Source organism: Amphibalanus amphitrite, unplaced genomic scaffold (genome assembly GCF_019059575.1).
Source record: "Amphibalanus amphitrite isolate SeventyFive unplaced genomic scaffold, NRLGWU_Aamphi_draft 000334F_arrow, whole genome shotgun sequence".
Taxonomy (NCBI): Eukaryota; Metazoa; Arthropoda; class Thecostraca; order Balanomorpha; family Balanidae; genus Amphibalanus; species Amphibalanus amphitrite.
Window position 1 is genome coordinate 173,045 of NW_024881829.1, and position 11,122 is coordinate 184,166.

General features: G+C 49.4%; 1 non-coding gene across 1 annotated transcript; it reads left to right on the forward strand.

Moving 5' to 3' along the window:
- The first annotated feature begins 693 nt into the window (after positions 1–693).
- On the forward strand, positions 694–812 carry LOC122388757. Its single transcript, XR_006257865.1, has one exon. It is a non-coding gene; the product is annotated as a 5S ribosomal RNA (ribosomal RNA).
- Positions 813–11,122: the final 10,310 nt, after the last annotated feature.

The window sequence follows — 11,122 nt, forward strand, 5'->3', positions numbered from 1 at the left end:
CTGGATCTGCAAATGGGGGTCAGTTGTCCTACCATTTCTGTTTTTTTTTTTTAAGAAAAAAAACTCGTGTCAGGACTATGACGAAAAATAAGTGGCCTAAATCCGATGAGAAAACAGGATTTGGGGGTAACCTATGTAGGTTTGGCTCCGTGACCTGGAATGCCCCCCCCCCCCCCCCGCGCTGAAGCCCTGGATCCGCCAGTGGTCATAGGTCGGTGACCTGACATGACCTGAAAATTGCGGTTGGTGTCAAAAGATCCGGCTTGAATCGAAATTCAGGTATGCCAAGCTTCATCTCTGTATCGCGGTGGCGTTCGGAGCTATCGCGAAAAAAAACTATGGGGGGCGGGACCCCCCCCCCCCCGGCCGGCGTGGGTGTAAGTGCCGCTTTTGTCTCGAGATTTGACGGGGGTCATTTCTCAGTTGTGCCGATTTTCAACTGCCCTTCTCACTCATGTGTTTGGTGTCATCGTCCTTTACATATTGCTTGCGAGCCATTTGCTTGTTGTAACCTATCGGTACTTGGCAGTGTTTTTGGTGGTCACATAAGCAATGAGACTGAGCAGCGCCATCACTCAAGCCATCCGCTTGGCCAAAGGCAATGACTGTGGTGTTTGAGGCTTATCAGTGCCAGAGTTGTGACGTCATCTTTTATGTTACAGATAAAGGAGTTGAAGATGGACGGCTCTCGTCGGCAACGACCATACCATGCTGAAAATACCAGTTCCCGTCCGATCACTGAAGTCAAGGAGCACCGGGCCCGGTTAGTACTTGGATGGGTGACCGCCTGGGAACACCGGGTTTCGTTGTCATTTTCACTTCTTCAATGGTGGCCACTGATTGCTATTTATCCTTTCACTGTTAATGCTATTGCGACATGGCCAAGGGCGCACACAAGGGGGGGGGGCACACGGGCCCGTGCCCCCCCATTCGAGTTGGGGGGCCCAGCTCGAAGGAATAAGGGCCCATTTGAGGCGGCCGAAGCTAATCCTTAGACCACCGAAGACCGTGTACAAAGGGCCCTCAAATGGCCTTAAAGGGCCCTCAGATGGTCTCAAAAGGCCCTCAGATGGCCTCGAAGGGCCCTCAGATGACCTCAAAGGGCCCTCAGTTAGCGTCATAGGGCCCTCATCTGGTGTCAAAGGGCCCTTAGATGGTGTCAAAGGGCCCTCAGATGGCCTCGAAGGGCCCCAGATGGCCTTAAGGGGCCCTCAGATGACCTCAAAGGGCTCTCAGATGGCCTTAAAGGGCCCTCAGATGGCCTCAAAGGGCCCTCAGCTAACGTCAATTGCCAGCTGGTGCCAGATGGCCCTCAGCTGGCGCAAAATGGCCATCAGAAGGCCTCAAACGGTCCTCAACTAGAGTCCAGCGGTCCTCAGTTGGCGTCAAGCGGCCCTCAGAACAGGGCGTATTTTAACATGTTAACTGGGTCGGCAATTGCCGACCCAGTCACGGAGAATGCCGACCCAGTGACAGCCGTTTGCCGACCCAGTTGCCGCCCCCTCTAGGATGCAGCACGCACATGCAGGCTAGGTGCCGTCATTCATAGTGAGGCTGCTGCCCTCCGAAATGATAATGCCGCCTCTTAAAGTGAAGCAGCCGTCTATAGAAAGTGATGATCCCGCAACTCAATGTGACAGTGCCGCCCCTAAATCTGTTAGTAGCCCCACTCAATGTAATGGTGCCGCCCTTCTAAGCATCTGTGGAGCCCCTCAATGTGATGATACCGCCCCTCAAGAAGATGATGCCGCCCCTTTCAGTATCGGTGGCGCCCCTCAATGTGATGATACCGCCCCTCAAGAAGATGATGCCGCCCCTTTCAGTATCGGTGGTGCCCCTCAATGTGATGGTGCCGCCCTCAAAGTGCCGGTGGCGCCCCTGAATGTGATGGTGCTGCCCGCAAACGAGTCGATGGCGCCCCTCAAAATGATGCTGCCGCCCCTTAAAGTGCTGGCGCCGCCCCTTATAGTGTCAGTGACGCCCTTCGAAGTGTCAGAGGAACCAACTAATATAATGGTGCCGCCCCTCTAGGTTTCCACATAGCCCCTCATTGTGATGGAGCCGCCCCTCAAGCAGATGATGCCGCCCCTCAAGAAGATGATGCCGCCCCTAAATGTGATGGTGCTGCCCGCCAATGAGTCGGTGGCGCCCCTCAAAATGATGCTGCTGCCCCTTAAAGTGTTAGTGCCGCCCCTTATAGTGTCAGTGACGCTCTTCGAAGTGTCAGAGGAACCCAGCAATATAATGGTGCCGCCCCTCTAGGTATCCACCTAGCCCCTCATTGTGATGGAGCTGCCCCTCAAGCAGATGATGCCGCCCCTTTCAGTATCGGTGGCGCCCCTCAATGTGATGGTGCCTCCCTCAAAGTGCCAGTGGTGCCCCTAAATGTGATGGTGTCTCCTGTCAACGAGTCGATGGCGCCCCTCAAAATGATGCTGCCGCCCCCTAAAAGTGCTGGTGCCGCCCCTTACAGTGTGTGTCAGTGGCGCCCTTCAAAGTTTTGGTGGAACTCATCAATACAATGTTGCCGCCCTCTAACTTCCTGTAACGCCCCTCCATATACATAATGGTGCCGCTTCTCAAACCATCCGTGGCGCCCCTCAAAGTGATGGTGCCGCCCCTTACAGTGTCGGTGGTGTCTCCTCAAAAGTCAAGGTGCCGCCTCTTAACCCGCGCCCCACTGGGGTCTGTGTATAACACGCCCTACTGGGGGGGCTATTCATAGCCCCCCCTCCTAACTCCGAAACTACTGGGCCGATCGTCAAAATTCAAACGGCGTCTGATAGCCCCGGAAAAACTGTCGAGCGAAACCTAATTTCATTGACCTCGAGGTCACCGATGACGTCACAGGTCAGGTCAAAGTAAAAATTATTAGCACTTTGGCTTGTTCACATTTTGGGCTCTGGCCGCCGTCTTACAAGTCAGATCAGGCTCATTTTTGGTTTCCACACTCGTGAACAGATGCTCTAGATATATTGAGGGTACCAAACTTGTACCTTGATTTTCAGGTCAGGGTCAGGTCATCACAGGTCACGAAAATATTATATCATGCGTCGGTCACGTGACACATGTTTTATGGTCCATTTAGGCCATAGATTTCGAATTTGATGTCGTCTGTGTCATTCGAGGTCATTTTGAGTCGAATTTAGCTTAGGTCAGGTCACTTTCAGGTCAAAAAAGGTCAAATTTTGAAGTTAAAATTTTTCAATAAAAAAAGGTGTCTATTGGATGCAGTTTGAGCTCAGGAACACGATGGTGCCATTTATATTGGTGTACGATGTCAAATACGTACTGAAAAATTGATTTGAAAAATTGATAATTGTGAATTTTTTTGCAATAATGCGTATAACTTGGCCATTTTTGAAGATATTTAGCTAAAACTTGCTAGAGTTAGTCATAATCATGCGTTCTGTCACATATATTCCGGTTTTTTCGAAAAGTCAAAAACTTTTTGAAAAAAATATAAAAATATAAATTTTGAATATTATTATATAAAATTTTCGTAATTTTCAAAAGTTTGAAAATCCGAGATAGCAGTTTGATAGCGCGGTCAATTCTGAGTCCATTCATGCAAAGAAATTGGATCTAGCTTAAAAACTGAGCTCTTGGGAGCGATTGCCGTGGTTCAATGTTTTGCGTCGAAATCGGCCGAACATGACGTCACTCTGACGTCATTTCCGGCCGACCTATGGTAGCTACGAAGTTCAAATTTTGACACAAGGTGTCAAATTGATGCAGCCGAAGGTACTGAAAGTTTGGCGTCGATCCGTCAAGCGGTTTGGAAGTTATTGCAGAAAAACGGGAGGGGGGGCTATAAATAGCCCCCCCCCCAGTGGGGCGCGGGTTAAAGAAATGCTGATGTCCCTCGAAGTGTCGGAGGCGCTCCTCAATGTCATGTTGCCGCCCCTCAAACCTTTCGTAACGCCCCTACACGTCATGGTGCCGCCCCCCCCCCCCCAATGTGCTCATGGCGCCCTTAAATGTGATAGTAACGCCGGTCAAAGTGCTCCTGGCAGTGTCGGTGGCGCCCGTTATAGTGTCGGTGGCGCCCCGAACAGTATCGGTGGTGCCCCTCAAAGTGATGATGTCATCCTCAAACAAACGGTGGCGCCCTTTGAAGTATCGGGAGTCCCTAAATATCATACCTATTGCCGCCCATTAACGATCTGTAGCGCCCCTCCATATGATGGAGCCGCCCCTTAAAGTATCCGCGGCTGTCCTTAAAGTTACAGTGCCGCCCCTTACAATGTGGGTTGCGTCCTCAAAATAAAAGTGATGTTGCCCCCCTCGAGTAATGTTGGCGTCTCTTCTTATCGGAGTATGTGGGTGGCGTCTCTAAGTATCGGAGGCGCTCCTCATTGTCATTTTGCCCCACATCACTGCTCACATGGCGCCCTTCAATGTAATGGTGCCACCCGTCAACGCTCAAAGAGATAATTGCGCTCCTCGCAGTGTCGGTGGTGTCCCTCAAAGTGGTTTAGGTCTTCACAAAAATTAATTTAAAATTTTACCTGAGGTCAAGTTCATGACCTCACCAGAAATAAAACATGTTGCATACCAGTCAATCCGTATCGTCAAGCTTCAAACATTCACGGTGTTTTATGGCTCCATCTACATAGAACAGTGGTCGGCAGGTCGCACGAGTGGTGCCCACTTTATGGGCGCTGGACGGGGCCATTACCCCCACTTGTCATACCCCATTGTTTACGCAGCAAGGGTCGCTGATAATCGGCCATATCCTTTGACGCCTCTATTTTTCTGCATATAAATAAAATGCAACACAATTAACTCTCTTTTTATGGAGAGGGAGAGCGGGTGGAGTAAGGATAAGCTCATACATTTTTTATTTATTAGTTACTCGCGTAATGAACAGCGTATTGCAACGATACGTTCATCCCCCCCCCCCCCCAAGTTAATGAATGTTATACCTACCTACTCAAACATTTTCGTGACCCCAGTGACATTTTCATTGAGTTTTTGAAATTTGAATGACCCTCACTCGGTAACTTTCTCTCCGGCTCGACCGGCGGACAAAAAGCAAGCGAAGACAATGCGGGGAGACGGTGCTCTACCAACTGAGCTACGGAACAGGCAAATGCTCACCATAGATACACCGACTGAACGATCCCTTTATAACTTCAGCGATTGATAAGACAAACAGTGTGTAACTGTATATATAAAATGTAAGTCTCGAAATTGCGATATCTTTGACCAAAGGTAAGGACAATTTTGCGACCCTTCCATTAGGTATAAGGCAATGGGAGAAAATCAGGGCATGTGCCTCTTTTTATAGGTAGACAAATGTCAAAGTAACGAATTCAAACATCAGAAAACAATAAAAATGACACACTTAATCGGAAAATTGCCACCCACGACCCCTCGTTATGTCCTTGAGGTCATGTCAGGTCATGGAAGGCCTCCAGCAGTTTTTTTTCAATAACTTCTGATAGAGACATGCGACATGCCTGAGCGATGAAAACACCTTAGATGATTTCAGTTTGACGAAACAAATGGATTGATATGCAACATGACCTTTACCAGTCAGGTCATGACCTGGACCTGAGCTCTAATTTCCCAAATGACATTTGAATGTCAAAATATAGTTCATTCGACGCATCTCGACGAGAGGAGCACAGTACTGAAAAAAACAATGTCATAATTTTCGTGAGTCAAGAATTGTTACAGTAAAACGATTATTCATTAAAACAGCTCAGTAGAGGGGCGGAGGGGGGTCCATTGTCCACTCCAACCCTCTCAGGCCCGGCACGGGTTAAATCAAGTTGTGCTCTGGAGGTTAAGCCGTTGATGTTAAGTCAAGTCTGAGAACTTTATAGGAACGTTGAAGAGCTATCGAATGCGCTTTTTTCGCGGTGCTGTAGTTCTATTCTTCTCCGAGTTATGCGCCAGTTTGTCAATACTCAATAGATGTTGAAACAGACAACATTTCACCCACATTTCACCTTTGATGATCTCTGGTCACCTGATATTTGACTTGACCTAACCAAAGTACGGTTAACCAACTAACCCAAGTAGTTTTTGACACTCTGCCGAATACCGCTTACCGCGTGTCGCTCGTGGCCCAGTAGCCAAGTTATAGGGGTCGGGAGGGGGTTCAAACAACCTCAGCCCGGCGCCGGTTAAGGGAAAGCACTGTCATTTTGGGGGCGCTGCAGATATGCTAAGGGACGACAGCATCATTTTGAGGCGCGCCACCAACTTTTTTTTTAGGGCACTTAAACCACTTTGAGGGGCACCACCGACACTGTGAGGAGCGCAATTATCTCTTTGAGCGTTGACGGGTGGCACAATTACATTGAAGGGCGCCATGTGAGCAGTGATGTGGGGCAAAATGACAATGAGGAGCGCCTCCGGTACTTAAAGAAGAGACGCCAACATTACTCGGGGGGGGGGCAACATCACTTTTATTTTGAGGAATTATAGTTCAATTATCGCATTATGACGAGAGAAATACTATATCCCGGAAAAATAAACGTTATACCGCTGAGCTTAGGTTGAATCTGAAATCATTACTTAGAAAGAGTTATAAAAGAACCGTCGAAAGTGTCTTTTTTGTCATTAACCCTCGCCCTGGCAGGGCATTTTTCATAACACGGCCTGGCAGGGGGGGGGGTCGATGCGACTCCCCTCGCGATTGGCTCCTATGGCACCTAGAAGCACCAAATTTGGTAGGTAGGTGGGCCCTCCGAAGTTCTCGCCCCTGTGCAAATTTGGTTGTTCTAGGGCTCTAGGTCAATATTTGGGGGGTTTTGAGGGTATAAATGTAAAAATTTCGCTAAAAACAGGTCAAAGGTTTTTCACTTATACTTTTTAATCTAATTAAGATAGAGTGAAAAGAAAAGCATCGGTAAACTCAGCACGTCAAGGCGCGTCGAATGATATGCTTGTTTGCTTGCATAAGTGTACTTAAAGTTTTTCTTAATTTCTAAGTAAACTTTAATTAAAGGGACTATCCCACCTTTAACATGGGGTTTGAGTTGAGATAGCCAAGTTTGCGGCGAGGTTCAGAAACCACTATCTATCTAGGTTGCAACCCCCGCGGCCTCTTGGTGTTGAAGAAATTCGTTCCCTTCATTTGAAAATGGGCCTTGTACAAGGCCCTATCTTCAACATGGAGCGACCGTTAGTGTGACGTCACCTCGTTTAGTCATTCTGATTTAAATGGGTTTGTTCGTTGAAAAATCGCTTAAAACTTGGTCTGAACTTTGTTGTGGTGCCTACAGAGTAAAAAGAATCAGCTTTATGACAGTAATGTGGCCTGGGGAAGGAGGTAATTTTGGGCTGTGACGTCACATATTTGAAAGTTTGTGTTTGGAATATGGGAAGCCTAAGATGTTTAATGAAAAATAAATGCCAGAACCGTGTTCCTGGTCATCCAATCTATAAAGTCGGGCACAATTTAACTGGTTTTAACAACATTTTAGAAGGTGGGATAGTCCCTTTAATTAATTAAGTTCAAGTTAACCAAATTGCATCATGTTGCATATCATTCGATCCGGCTGATCACCAGGAACACAATGACACCATTTTCTAAGCTCTAGCGTTATTAAGTGCCAAGTTATTGGCAAAAACGTCATTTGACCTCAGTTGACCTCATTTGACCTGACCCATGGATAAGCACACCAAACAAAGAAGCACCAAGTGACCTGCTGTTAAGAACTGTGGTTTCAAAGCACAACAGTGATAGAACGAAGCGGATATCTCCAGGATTTTCCGAATTTAGTGTTTTCCCATGGGCTTAACATTACGACGTAATGACCTCTAACTGACCTCAGGTCAGTGACATAAAAAACCCGAACTATGTATATGTTATACAACTCGGTGAACTTAGCACATCCTGAAAGTTTGAAGGAAATCAGTTCAAAACTGTGAGTTGGACAGGTGCAAAAAGAAAAATGAAATTTGACCATGACCTTGTACCGGTTTTTCTGACCTGGTGACCTGACCCAAGGTCACCCGGACCTGAAATTTTCAGGTCATATGTAAAAAGGTTGCTCCATAGGCTGTGCCAAATTTACCGGCGCTGCGCGCCGCCGTTTTTACGCTATCTTCGAAAAACCTTAGGGGGGTCGCATCGATCCCCCCCCCCCCCCTGCTAGAGCGAGGGCTAAATACCAGTAGGTATGCCGCCCCCTCAGATGCCAAGTGCCGCCCCTATGAGTACAAAATGCCGCCCCTAATTGTGATTGCCGACCCAGTGAAAATCCCTTATAATACGCCCTGCCTCAGAAAGCCTCAAGGGGCCCTCAGAAAGCCTCAAGGGGCCCTTAGAAAGCCTCAAGGGGCTCTCAGAAGGCCTTAAAGAGCGTCAAAGGGTCTTGAGCTAGCGTCAGAGGGCCCCCCAGCTGATGTCAGAGGGCCCTGAGCTAGCGTCAAACTTAAAGGGCCCTTATCTGGTGTCAGAGGGCCCCAGTTGGTGTCAGAGGGTCATCCATTGGCGTCTAATGGCCATCAGAAGGCCCAAAAACGGTCCTCAGCTGGCGTCCAACGGTCCTCAGCTGACGTCAAGAGGCCCTTAAAAGGCCTCAAAGACCCCCCGACTGCTCAAAGGGCCCTTAGAAGGCCTCAATGGGAACTCCAGAGACGTTAAACGGCCCTCAAAAGGCTTGAAAGGGCCCTCTGCTGATGGCAAAGGGCTCGCACCTGAGTGCGAGCCTTGTCAAAAACGGACCTGAGAAACCTTGCCGACCCTGGTTATCTGCGGGACTCCTACAGTTACCTGAGTGGCCCCCGTTTACTGAGGGGCCCTGGTTATTGATGGGGTCCCTGGTTACTTGAGGCCATCTGAGGGCCCTTTAAGGCCATCTGAGAGCCCTTCGAGGTCATCTGAGGGCCCCTTAAGGCCTGGTTACCAGAGGGGCCCATGGTCACCTGGTGGGCCCCTGATCAATTGAAAACCCCTGGTCATCTGAAACGCCCCTGATTACCTAAAGGGTCCCTGATCACTTGGATTCAGTGACATAGCAAGGGAGCGAGGGGGTACGTGCCCGTTCTCGGGTTTAGGGTTTCTTCGAAACCGAGGGGCCCTGCGGCGCCAGTTGGTAGCAGAGGGTTCGTGCTGGCCGCACTTCAACTCGGAAGGACACCACAGGGCTTGTGGGGCACGTTATTGGCTCCTATGTAGCCACAATTATCTTCATAAAGGCCCAATGCCGGTTTCTGAGAGACCTCGCCGGCCGCTCAGGGCCCTAGTAACGGCCAACGAGGGATTGGCTGCTATGGCTCCACATCCGTCTGTGATAGACACACGGTCCACACCAGTGTTTCTAAAGGCACCCACAACGGCAACTGCGAGGCCCCTCGCGCCACCTCCAAGGGACCCCCCACCAGCGCATCTTAAGGGCCTACATCGACGGCTCTGAGAGTCCCCACACCGGCGCCTCTGAGGGCCACGTATCAGTGACTCTGAGGGCCTCTTACTAGCCTCTGAGTGTCCTTGCAAGCCTATGAAGGGCCACTTCCCACTTGCAGGCCATTTTGCAGGGCCACACACATGCCAATGATGGCCCCACCAGTGTCTCTAAGCCCTAAGACCCTGCAACGGCGCCTGTGAGGACCCAACACCAGCGCATCTGACGGCCTTTCACTGGCACCTCTGAGCGCGCCACACACCGGTGACTCTGAGGAGCTCGCTCGCTTCGCTCGCTCGTAGAATACCATGTACATTAGGCATTAGTGTACGTACATTAGGCACACTCCTCGGGCATAAATGGCACTTTTACTCGCCAATTTTCCACATTTTCTCATGCAAAGACCGTTTTAAAGAGACCCGTCTGCTAGTGAAACTGGACCCACCGTGCCTTCCTCCTCCCATCGAAAGGTCCTGGATACATCCTTGCCTGAGCTGACCACGGGCCCCCGGGTGACTCGCGGGCCGGGGGTCAGGTGACCAGCAGGTGACCCCCTCTTGGGCGAAATTCTGGGTACGTGTCCGACATGCATCGTACATAGTCCTGTTGATTTGATTCATCGGTTAAACATTAAATATAAGATATAAGCTGGATCTCTAGTCTGTGATCCCGCATCGTATCAGCTATAATGACATTTCATGTCGATGTGCCTTAAGAAAATATGTGAATACTCGTATACGTGAAAAAGGAGTGCTGCTCCCGCTCCTACACAACCGGGCCAAACAGTGACCGGCCCCTGCTATCAGCCACCCGGGCCGGCCGGCAGTTAGTCGCTGCCCGTGGCTGATTTCTGAGGGACTTGCAAAAATGTTTATTATTGAAATGTTTTACGTAATAAATTAGATGATTAGGTATATGTACGGGCTCTGAGTCGCATTTGAGAAAAAAACATGCTAGCGTAAAAATATTAATGTTTTGAAAATTAAGCTGGTTTTGAAATAATTGTTTTACCATGTATTGACAAAAGCTCAAGCTTCAAACCAACCGAAATACATATGACCCCGTGGGCCGTATTTCTTTTTTTGGGGGGGCCCTTCGGCATGGGGGGGCACAGTTCGAGGGTCGTGCCCCCCCCCCCCCTCATTCAAAAATCCTGTGTGCGCGCCTGGACATGGCCCGTGCCCTGCACACTGTACACGTCTTCTATTTATTATGATTCGATAAGCTTCTTTTTACACACTGGTTCTAGCTACATGTCATTCGAAACGGGACTGTAACCATCGAAAGACGTTCAACGAATTTGCTTCGTGGGGCCGAGATATCGCTATGTTGCCAAAAAGCAGTGGTATGTCCTCTCCATTCACCCTCGCCGGACCTATTGGCTTTCTCCATACGCGTCGGCCGAGGGGGAGGGGGTGGCAGGTACGAACCCCCTTCGCTGTTTCGCCCCTGGTGGAGCTATTGCGTCGCAGAAAAAAAACGAGCGTGTGCGCCGTTACGAGACGAAGAGATTTCTACCCAATTTTAAGGTCCTCGGTCAACCGGTGACCTCTGAGATCAGGTCAAGTGCCCCAAGGTACGGTTCCGTTTTTGGTGAATAACTTCGCAAAAAACGGCCGCCGAGCCGCGATTTTGGCAGCATCGTGCTTGCCTCGCTCAGGCGCGTCGAATTATATACTTTTTTGGGTGAGGTCACCTTAGTGTGTTGACCTCGGGTCACGGTCAGCTCAGCGCCCACACGTCACGAAGTTTAT